This window comes from Chrysochloris asiatica, unplaced genomic scaffold, assembly GCF_000296735.1.
Source record: "Chrysochloris asiatica unplaced genomic scaffold, ChrAsi1.0 scaffold00138, whole genome shotgun sequence".
In the NCBI taxonomy this organism is placed as follows: domain Eukaryota; kingdom Metazoa; phylum Chordata; class Mammalia; order Afrosoricida; family Chrysochloridae; genus Chrysochloris; species Chrysochloris asiatica.
This window is the reverse complement of record NW_006408656.1, coordinates 2,457,927-2,469,319: the sequence shown is the minus strand read 5'-3', so window position 1 is coordinate 2,469,319 and position 11,393 is coordinate 2,457,927. Positions and strand designations below refer to the sequence as shown.

Genomic DNA, 11,393 nt, shown 5'->3' with positions numbered 1-11,393 from the left:
CAAAGAACAAGGCACCAGGAATTAATGGAATAAAAATTGAAATATTTCAAGAAAGTGAGGCGGCACAGGAGGCACTCACTCATCTCTGCCAAGAAATTTGGAAGACAACTATCTGGCCGACTGATTGGAAGACATCCATCCATATTTGTGCACATTCCAAAGAGAGGTGACCCAACAGAATGTGGAAACCATCAGACAATCTCTTTGATATCTCAAGTGAGTAAAGTTTTACTAAAGGTAATACAGAAATGGCTACAATCATACATTGACAGAGAACTTCCAGAGATTCAGGCTGGATTCAGAAGAGGCTGTGGAACGAGAGATCTAATTGCTGATGTTCGATAGATCTTGGCTGAAAGCAGAGAATATCAGAAAGATGTGTACCTGTGCTTTATTGACTACGCAAAGGCTTTTGATTGTGTGGATCATGACAAGCTATAGACAACATTGAGAAGTATGAGTACTCCAGAGCACTTAATTGTGTTCATGAGGAATCTGTACCTGGACCAAGAAGCAGTTGTTTGAACAAAGCATGGGAACACTGAATGTTTTAAATTTGGGAAAGGTGTGCGACAAGGTTATATTCTTTCACCATACTGATTCAACCTGTATGCTGAGCAAATAATACGAGAAGCTGGGGTCTATGAAGAAAAATGTGGCGTCAGGATTGGAGGAAGACTCATTAATAACCTGCGATATGCAGATGATACAACCTTGCTTGCTGAAAGTGAAGAGGACTTAAAACATTTACTGATGAAGATCAAAGAGCACAGCCTTACGTATGGATTACATCTTAATGTCAAGAAAACAAAAATCCTCACCACTGGACCAATAAACAACATTCTTATCAATGGAGAAAAGATTGACGTTGTCACGGACTTCATTCTTCTTGGATCAACTATCAACACTTGCGGAAGCAGCAGTCAAGAGATCAGACGACGTATAGCATTAGGCAAATCTGCTGCACAGGAACTTTTTAAAGGGTTGAAGAGCAAAGATGTCAGCTTGAGGACTAAGGTACGCCTGACCCAAGCCATGGTATTTTCAATAACCTCATATGGGTGCAAAAGCTGGACAGTGAATAAGGAAGATCGTAGAAGAATTGATGCTTTTGAATTATGGTGTTGGAGGAGAATACTAAACATGCCTATGGACTGCCAAAAGAACCAATAGATCTGTTTTGGAAGAAGTGCAGCCAGAGTGCTCCTTAGAGGCCAAGATGGCCAAACTACATCTCTCATACTTTGGACATATTGTCAGGAGGGAACAGTTGCTAGAGAAGAATATCATGCTTGGTAAGATGGAGGGTCAGAGAAAAAGAGGAAGACCCCCAATGAGATGGATTGGCCAGGTGGCAGCATCAATGGGCTCGGGTGTAGCAACAGTAGTGAGGTTGGCCCAGGATCGGACATTGTTTTGTTCTGCTGTGCATAGGGTTCCTATGAGTCGGCGCCAACTCGATGGCAACTAACAACAACAACAACAAAGGAGTCCTGGTGTGGTGCTGTAGGACAAGCACTGGAATGCTAACCGCAAGGTTAGGTGACATTGAGTTGGTTCGGACCCATAGCGACAGAACAAAACACCGAAGTCCTATTACAGGGTCGCTGAGTCAGAACTGACTCGAAGGCACTTAGTAACAACTACAACCTCTTAAGAACGGCCTACTATGCGTTTCAGCTTCTTGTAAACACAGATCATTTAATCCTCAAAACAAAACTGTAAGCTCCATTTTGCAGACTGAAGCATAGCTGCCCATGATTTACAATGACGGCACGGATTACAAAATTGTTAAGTGCCGTCGAGCCGATTCCTACTCACAGTGAATGTATAGATGTTGTTATGTGCCGTCGAGGCGGTTCCGACCCATAGCGACCCCGTACAGGGTTTCCGAAGCTGTAAATCTTTACGGGAGCAGAAAGCCTTATCGTTCTCCCGCGGAGCGGCTGGTAGTTTCCAACTGCTGAATTTAAGGTTCCCAGCCTGATTCGTAAGCACTACGCTACCAGATCTATCTGTATAGACAGGGTTTCTGAAAAGCGGCTGATGAGTTTGAACCAATGACCTTGCGGTCCGGTGCTTGTCCTACACTAGGACTCTTATAATAATGCTTTCTTCTTTGCTATAGTCTTTACGTACGGATTTCCTGAGTGGCGCAAATGATTTACGAAGGAAGGGGTTTCCAAAAGTCCCTGGGAAATTTCTAGTATCTTTTCATTTCGTTTTTCCACTAACTTTTTAATGTCCCCTTAAGCTTCCTTAACAACACAGTAAAGGGAGGAGGTATTACTGCTCCCATTACATTTTTGAACAGACAGACTCAGAAAGTGAAATCACAATCAGACCCACTCCAAATTCTCTAAACATCCCACGCACTTAGGGGCTTCAAGAAGTAAAGTGTAGACAGTTACGCAAATTACAATAAAACACTGGCCTGACAAAGTGCGGATACACAGGAGAATTTCCTCTGGAGGGTGGGAGGTCTTTCGCCTACGCCCCTCCAAGCCAGGGCTTTCCTTTTTGAACAACCCAGAATGAAGACGGGGGTTCTCAAAACACTTGGGCGTTCTCGCCTGGGCTGGATTGGGATCCTCTGAGAGACCACGGATTGGACTGCTAGACCGCCAGTACTGTATCACCGAAGTCCAAGAAAGGGCCATTCAAAGCGGAGAGGAAGGGGTTACGGCCACAGCACCCCATCCCTCTTCTCAGCCTCCTTCCCGGGCATCACGTGGCACGTGGCCGGGAGTGGGGCGGGGGCTGCGTGGCCGGGAGTGGGGCGGGGGCTGCGGCGGCTGGAGGAGGGGGTCGAGGTAGGGAACAGGGCGGGAAGGGGGATGGAGGAGACGCAGCAGGTAGGAGGAAGCGCAGGGCGCTGCGGCGTAACCATGACGACTGAGCCCGAGGCGTCGCGTGAAGTCACCAAGACAAGATTAGCCCAGAGTCACGTGAGCGGCCACGGCGGAGTGAGGGGGTGGGGGGGGAAATGAGGCTGTGCCTGGTCCCCGCCCCTGACCCCGACTGGCCCATGTGGCTGGTTGGCGGGGATCGTAGCTGTGAACCCCGACCCGGCACAACCCTCATCCCCTCCATGTATGCAGGCACATTTTTTGCTGTGGCGCCCAGAGGGAGCGCGATTGATGCTAGAGGCAGGGATTTGTGAGGGTGGCCCTGTGTAGTGCCACGGAGAAGGAAAGCAGGAGATGGGGAGACAGGACCAGAGAGGGAGATTGGCCCCTGAAAGAAGGGTCTGGCAGAGCAATGTACTGACAGTGAAAACGCAGAGAAAGTCATACTTGAGGATGGATTGTAAAACTGGTTTTAAAAAGCAGAGGACACAGAAAGAAGAGCTGCAAGGAGACTGAAAAGCAGATCATTCTTACCCTCTCAGTTCGTTTTCTATTTAGAAGCCGAGCTTTGAATTGGCACAACACCTGGCTTTTAAAGGAAATACTCAGTCTTTATCTGGTTATTTGGCAATTGGGAGGTTTGAGTATAGAGAGGCTGACACTTGAAGGTGAACCTTCCTCCAGGCTTCCCCAGAGTCCCCTTTGGTATCCAGGGCCAGCAGCTGGGGACAGAAACCATTTCACCTGATTGTCTTTTGGGGCAGTGGGAGTAGCTTGAAGAAGTAGGAATGGGACCAAGGGAAAGAAGTCAGGTTTAATCTACCCCCATCCCTGTTCTCAATGCTACTTACAAGTATTATTAGCCTGAGAAACAGGAGGAAGGGAAAGCTGAGGCCCTAGGAACTGGATAGTAAACTAGAGATTCCTGTCCCCTTTATCTCTGACCAGCCAGCAGGGCCTTGGCGCCAGGGCTTTGGGGGACAACTTACTGCTAAAAGCCCCAGGCCCAGACATTTGGTCACTCTAGGGGAGACTGTCTCCCTGACCATCAATTATGCAGAGGGTGGGGGAAGGGCAGAGATGTGACAAGAGGGGGGTGGATGTCTCTGGCAGTCATTTGAGCAACCATATTAACCAAGTGCTTACTATGCAGAACTCTGCTACAGATTGGGTGAGGAGACCACTCCTCTTCTGAGGGACGAGGTTCTTTGGGCCTCCTGGGAGGTCCTATTTCAGATTCCCATCACCTGAATCAGTAGAAGAGGCCCTGGTGGCACAGTGGGTTAAACATTGCTCTACAAAAAGTTGGTAGTTTGAACCTACTAGCCACTCCATGGGTGAAAAACAGAGATAGTCTGCTCCCATCAAGATTCACTACTTAGATTTTCTTGTTAAAAGAAACATTCTGTGATGGCTACCAATAGTGGGAGGGAAGGGAAATGATTCATGGGCTAGAGGGTAGCCACACACAGGTAACATGGGTGACAGGATAGGTTGGCAGAGGGGCAATCTGCTCCCATAAAGATTTATAGCCTTGGAAACCCTGTACAGGGCTGCTATGAGTCAGAACTGACTCCATAGCACATAACAACAACAACTATAAAATGCTGGGACATGGAGGGGGTTGCAATGAAGCAAAGTTTATGGTTTGTTGAATATAAAACTGATGATCTGCTCTGTAAACCTTCACTCAATTCACCGTAAAAAGTTAAAAAAAAAAAATTAAAAAATTTGCAGCGTCGAAAACCCTATGGAGCAGTAGTCTATTCTGTTCTGTAGGGTTGCTATACATCTGAATCGACTGGAGAGCAGTGGGTTTGACTTGATTTGTTTTTAAATCAGCAGAGAGCATGAAATGGCTCCATGCCCCTGGGCACCATCCTTGATGCCAAACTCCTTTGACTCCAGATTTCAGCTACACCAAGATTGTTTTGCTGGTGATTTCCAAGGTGCCCCATCAGAAGGCTGTAGTGCGGCAGAGTGGAGATAAGGAGTCACCCACCAATTATTCTTCCTCCTGGATTCTCCTGTCTGAGATGTTGAAGGCCTGTGGCAAAGAAATCCCCTGAATTCTCACTCATATGCTCCTGTCCTAAGAGCAGAATGGTTGTCTTGGGACTCAGTTCAAAGGCCAGGAATGCCTAAATCTTAGGCTCTTAAGACGAAGCATTCTCTTCAGTCCTAGAACTCATTTTCCACTCAGGAGTAGGAAAAGTTTCCTCTTCTCTTGAGTGGGGCAAGGAGGAAAAGGAGACCCAAGCCTTTGTAATCCCAGTTCCCACCTCTTCAGGCTTTGAGACCCTGGGAGGGTAAAGAACTCTGATCCTTGATGGCCATGCCACCTGTCCAACTTGACTTCTGCTTGGTTTTATTAATTTTTTTTTATAGGGTCTATGGCGCTCTGGTAGTGTAGTGGTTACGAATCGGGCTGCAAACCACAAGGTCAGCAGCTCGAAACTACCAGCTGCTCCGCGGGAGAAAAACGAGGCTTTCTGCTCTGTAAAGATTTACATCCTCAGAAACGCTGTTCAGTGTCGCTATGGGTTAGAACCGATTCGACAGCACTTAACAACAACAACAACATGGCGCTGGCTCAAGTTATCTAAGATGGAAGGAACTACAGCTTTTCTCAATGTCTTTATGAGGAGGAACTACCTTCTCCTGAAAACCTGGAGATCACCCCTAAACCCAAGTCCCCAGTTGTCACTAGGTCAAGGTTGTAGACTCCTAGTAGCTCTTCTCCCAGGAGAGTGGGCAATGAAGGGACTTGAGGCAGGACAGAGGGGCGGTTTAGGAAAAAAGAGCCAGTTTTGGATTTGGTGATCAGGGCCTCTAGAACCCCACTAATTCATTTAAGTACAATAATGAATTATTGCTCTTTGAAACACGCAGCCCTACCTTATCAGGTGGTGCGAGGGAAGGAGGATGGTGTAGGGAGTGCAGTGAGCATGCGGCCTGGTTCCTTGCTTTGCCTTCTTGCTTGGCTGGCTACCAGGTCTGTCTTTGTGGATCCTGAAGAGGCCATCTCTTCTGCCTGACCAGATAAAGGGAGACTTGTTCTCCGACCTTCTAGTACGCCAGGTGAAATCTCAACACCAGGTTCCACTGCTACCAAATCACAATGATAGTGGTGTGCTAGAGTCCCCAACAATTCTCCCAGATCCTTAGTCCTTCCTCTACAAATCCTACTTTTCCACATTCTCTGAACTGAGGGGAGAGCCTGATCCTCTGCTGTCCATCATTGCCTTCTGGCCAGTTCTTTTTGGAATCTGCTTTCTTTAGCAGTTGCACCACTATGACTCTCACCTTGATCCAGTGGGCCAGTATGACCTTCAGTCCCACTCACTAAGGGCCAAAGGGAAGAGGAAAAGGAAGTCCTTTCTACTCAGAACCTTAGGTGGACTTAGAAAGTAGTTCCTGAGCTGAATGTGCCCATAAACGACCTGGAAGGGCAACTACCACAGTGTAACACTTTGTAAGTAGGTGGCATTATGAATGTTTAAAATTTCTTTTTTTGTCTTATTATATTTTAAAATATTTCAGTTATAAGGTTGCATTTCTTTTGTAGTAAATAAAAAAGGTACTTAAGTGAAGACAGCTGTGCTTTAGAGGGAGGGTGGCTAGTGTGGTGGAGAGAGACCAGACTTAGAATCAGAGAGGCTTGAGATGAGGTCTTATTATCCCTGTTCCTTATCAGCCAGGTGACCTTGATTACCAGACTTATTAACTTTGGTTTCTTCATCTCTAAATGGGGACAATGGCACCTCTCCCAAACAGTGGTAATGAAGTATAAGATGTTGCAGGTAAAAGCAGATTCTGGCTCATACTGAAGTTCAAATCCTAGCTCAGGCCATATACTAACTTTCTGATGCTGAATGAATGACTTATTTGACGTTGTTGTTTAAGTGCTATTGAGTCAGTTCTGACCCATAGCAACCCTGTATAAGGTTTCTAAGGAGCAGCTGGTGAGTTTGAACTGCCAACCTGTGGTTAGAAGTTCACAACTTAACTCTTAGGCTTGTTATAAGCATTACTGAGGCAATCCAAATGAAGTTCTTGGCCCAATACTTGGCACATAGGAAGCTCTCTATAAACATTAGTTGTGTGGAAACTGTCTAAAACATAATAGCAGGTTCTTCATGAAGATGAGTTATCTTCCTTTCTCTCTTCTCAAAGCAAGAGGCAGTAAGTATAGATGGAAAGGGAGGCAGAGAAACGAGAGGAGAAAAGGAGAGTAAAAAAAAGAAGAAACCAAGGGCAAGGGCTCTTTATCCTGGATGATCCTTTTCTGGAATCTTCTCTGGAATAGTATTACTGTCTCCTTTTCCCCTTTCCCTAATACACATGTGACCCTAGTCCTGGGAGCAATGAAGCACACAGACCAGTTTCTGGAGTCAACCAACCAACCCCTCATGAAGCCCCTAGGTCACCTACTAGTGTCATCTCAATACTATCCTCCTTGTGTCCCAGCAGGAATTCCTCAAGGGGTTGATTTCCCAATCCTTTCTTCCCAGACCCTGGCAGCAGAGAAGCAGAACTACATAGGACAAGCCATAGGAGAGTCCAGAGTGGTGGGTACTAGAATTTAGGGTCCTCTTCTTGGCAAAGGCAGATTCTACCACAGTATAATCACAGAGGGAAGGACTGTGGAACATTCTCAGCTGTAAGGAACCCTAAGAAATCCTGAGCCACTTCCTTAACTTGAACTCCCTGCCTACTCTGCCTCCATAACTGGGGGACGAGTGTTTTCATGTGTGCTGGGAATTGGGAGTTTCATACTGTTGGTCTTTGCATGAACACCTGACCGCCAATGGGAGTGACTGGATAAGTGGCAGGTTTGAAAGGGCGGATACTTTTTTTTTCACCTATAAAGGTCGGATAGGAAGGACCAAGTCTCTAAAACTCCCAAGAAACTTCAGTGGCACTGCCTGAGACCCTTCTGCTTGCCTCAGCTTGGTATGACTCTAGCTGAAATCATATTCCCAGAGCACTGGAGTTCATCCTAAGAGGTGGAAGGGAAATGGTGTTTAGAGGGAGACATTATTTGTAGCATGAGAAACTAGGGGTGGGGTGAAGAGATTTCATGTGCACATCCTCCTGGCTTAAGGCCGCTCACCTATTTCCTCTCAAGAGGTAGCAGGTATCTAAGCTAAAACGTGGGACCTCCCTCAGTTCTAAGTGACACATTATTTCCTCCCTCTGTCTATAGAGCCTCTGGCCCCTTGTCTTTTCTCACCTCAGCCAAGTCCAACTTCAGGGAAAGGAGTCTTGCTTAATTTTATGCCAAGGAGTTTGAGGAGTATGTGGGGAAAGGGAGGAGGTTCTTGAAGGGCCTAAGCTGGAGGAATGAGTTAAGGGAGTCAGAGAAGATGGAAAGATGGGAGAAAGCCACATATGGATGGGGGAGGGGAGGATGCAACAGCTGAATGAAGAAGGTGAATGCCACAGCTGGAGGGAATTGGGGGCATCACAGCTAGAAGGGGAAGGAGACCAACACGCCTGGGCATCCCAAAACAGGTGCACACTGATTAGTCTTTAGTTCTCGTCTGCGGTTTGTGTGGGTGTAGGATGGGGGAGGGGTGACAGGGGTAGCAATGGGTACAACAGGACTTGCCCTTCCTTTCCTTCCCAGGAGGGAGCCAAAACTCTTTCTCCTTCTCTTCCTCTTCTTGAGGAAGAGAAGGAGACGTATTTTCTCCTGCCCTCTGTCCTTTAAGTCTGTCCCCCAACCACCCCTCCCCCTCCTCTTCCCGCAATACAGTCATTTCCAGCTTGGGGAAACCCTTCGTCTCCAAGCTGGGCCGCGGCGTACCTCCGTTCGGTTCCCCTCCTTCCCTACCCCCACAGGTATCGCGTCCAGGTCCCCGGTTCCCCAATTCCCACAGCATCCCCGCGCCACTCCCTCCCCCACACCACATCTGCATCCATACCCTCCCTTCGCACCCAGATCCCAAGACCCGGACCCATCTCAAACCCCCACCCTCCACAACTCGGCCAGGCTCTCACCTCGGGGGCTCGGCGGCCGCAGCACAAAAGGCGGCGCTGCTGCAGCTCCGCTCCGGATGCTGCTCCCGCCTCCTCCTCCTTCTCCTCCTCCTTCCCTCCTCCCCTCGCTGCCCTCGACCGGACCCGGGTCGCTGTCACTTGGCGAGGTTCGTGCGGTGTCCTGGAGCACGGGTATCAGCCCCAGCTTTATGACCCCACCCCCATCCCGACCCCTAGCCCTGTCGAACTCCCGCTCCTTTCAGGGCTCCCGCCCCTGGCCCCCCGGGACGGACACGCCCTGAGCTGGGGATGCTGCGCTGGAGCCGTCGGCCTCTTAAAGGAGCCCGCTGCTGCCATCCGGCGTTCTCCAGGCGCGTCCCTGGCCTGTCTGCGTCCTACGCCTCCCTGCTGGCGGTATCCTGTAGCGGTCTTAATCTGGGCCTTATGCTGAATCTGTAGGAGCCCCTCCAACCCATCTTATAAATTCCCACCTATACTCTGAGACAACAACCCCTCAGATGGGACCTCCAGCGCTTTGGCATTGCTCTCTTCCCATAATGGTCTTGCCAGCTCTCCTTCCCGGAATTGCGCTCTGCTCCAGGACCCCTTCCTCTTCTTGATCATTCCAAGATTTCTCTGAACCTTCAACCTCAGCTCGGACTTCTCTAACATTTTTCGTGATTTCTGTCTTTAAGGTCTCAAGATTTCCCCTCTATCTCTTAGCCCAGTGGTCACAAGACTTGGTAGAATCTTGCTCTGGGTTCTGTTCTGCGCTCAGATTAGTCGGTTTAGTTACCAGAAGTCAGCATCCTCCCTCGCTTTATCTTAGAAATTTAAACTCCAGGACAGAGGGAGCGAGAACAATTTCATCTGACAACCGGATCCTCAGGTCCCTGAGGGGGAATGCCTAGTTAGAGGTTCACCAGGGCCGCTGTAAAAAGGCTTTGGAAAGGAGGAGGATAACGTCTAGAAAAAGGAACAGGTTTTAGGAAACGAAGTCCTGATAAACAGCAGTTTAGGCCAAGGGGTGAGGGGCAAGTTGGGTGCACAACTGTCCCAGTGCCCGGGGAGGTGGATGGGGGTGGCGCTAGAGCATAATCCTCCCCCTCCGGTGTCCAGGTAAAGGTCCACCTTCCTAGACCTCAGAGCCAGAATCCGGCAGCACCTTCACCGCGGGACCAATTACAGTCTTTCTTCAGGAAGAAGGCGTGGTCAGGAAGGTGACTCTTCCCCTTGTTCCCGCCCTCTTAATCAAAGCAACCAACCAGAACCTAGGAAACTAAATCGGGATAACCAATCACGTCCCGATATTTTCTAGTGCGTGTTAGACCCGGCCCCTTCAGCTGCGACAAAGATGGCGCGCAAGCGCCTGGGTTCTGTAGTTCTATCAAAAGGCCCCATTTTAGAGCTCGCCCTTACCGCCCTGCCCCCCGCGGCTTCCACTCTGCTAGTGCGCATGTCCACAGCTTCGTAGTAAAGGAGACGCGGCAGGAGAGGAAGGGTGGTATTTAAAAAAACAACAATTAAAAACAAAACAAAACAAAAAAACCCTCAGCTCGAGTAACGCCAGATAAGGGAACTGCTTCTCCCAGAAGGCGGTGCAGTTTGACAGAGTGAACCACTTGGAGGGATGTAGGGCGGATGGCTCCCCTCTTGATGGAAACGCTCGACGGAAGGTGGGCGGGGACTCCATATCCCAGCATGCCCTGTGGCCGGCCCTACCGGCCGCGACTCCGGGCTTGGTCCCGGCCCTAGCTTGTCGGCGTGTATTGGGACGCGTGGAGGCTGCAGTCAAGGTGGCGCCCGCGGGGACGGCGGAGGGAATGAGTGAAGAGGAGCAGGGCTCCGGCACTACCACGGGCTGCGGGCTGCCCAGGTGAGCCGCCTTGTAAGGAGCCCTGCAGGGTGAAAAGCGTTGCGCTGTGTGGAGGGGGTAGCGGCGCGGCCCCAGCATGCATCTGGCCTAAGGGTTGTTCCCAGCAAGCACTAGAACACGGACAGTCATTCCCGGCATGCACTAGGTAGTGACCCCTACCTCCAGCTCTCAATAGTTTAGTTTCTCTGGTTCCCAGCCCACGTCCTGGGGCACTGGGCTTTATGACCCCGGTATTCAGTGCATTTGGTGGGTACTGGGTTCCTGGTCTGCACTGTGACAGGGGACATGCACTTTTTACAGTGGGGTACAGGATCCCTGCCTTAACTGAGATAGAAACTGCACATTTCCCTCCTTCGCTGGGGCAATGAACCCTGCTTTCCCAGCCTGCACTGTATGCCACATTGAACCCAGCCAATGGCTGCTGTATTGCCAGGGTCCCATGGACCCTGTGTTTCATAATGTGCCTGGGTCTGGTATGGCAGTGCTTGGTCAGATGGGTGAAGGGAGGGAAGGTGTGATGTGGGTCTGTGCCCCCTCCCCTCAGTATAGAACAAATGCTGGCCGCCAACCCGGGCAAGACCCCGATCAGCCTTCTGCAGGAATATGGGACCAGAATAGGGAAGACGCCCGTGTACGACCTTCTCAAAGCCGAGGGCCAAGCCCACCAGCCTAATTTCACCTTC

The 11,393-nt window shown here is 49.5% G+C and overlaps 1 protein-coding gene across 1 annotated transcript in view; it reads right to left on the bottom strand.

The window, feature by feature from the left end:
- The window catches only part of MAP3K12 (mitogen-activated protein kinase kinase kinase 12), an 18,386-nt gene extending 9,296 nt beyond the window's left edge, over window positions 1-9,090 (bottom strand). Inside the window, exon 1 of the mRNA XM_006869954.1 lies at window positions 8,856-9,090. The gene's annotated coding sequence lies outside the window, so the exon portion shown is untranslated. The remainder of the gene's footprint in view (window positions 1-8,855) is intronic.
- Between the last annotated feature and the right edge of the window lie 2,303 nt (window positions 9,091-11,393).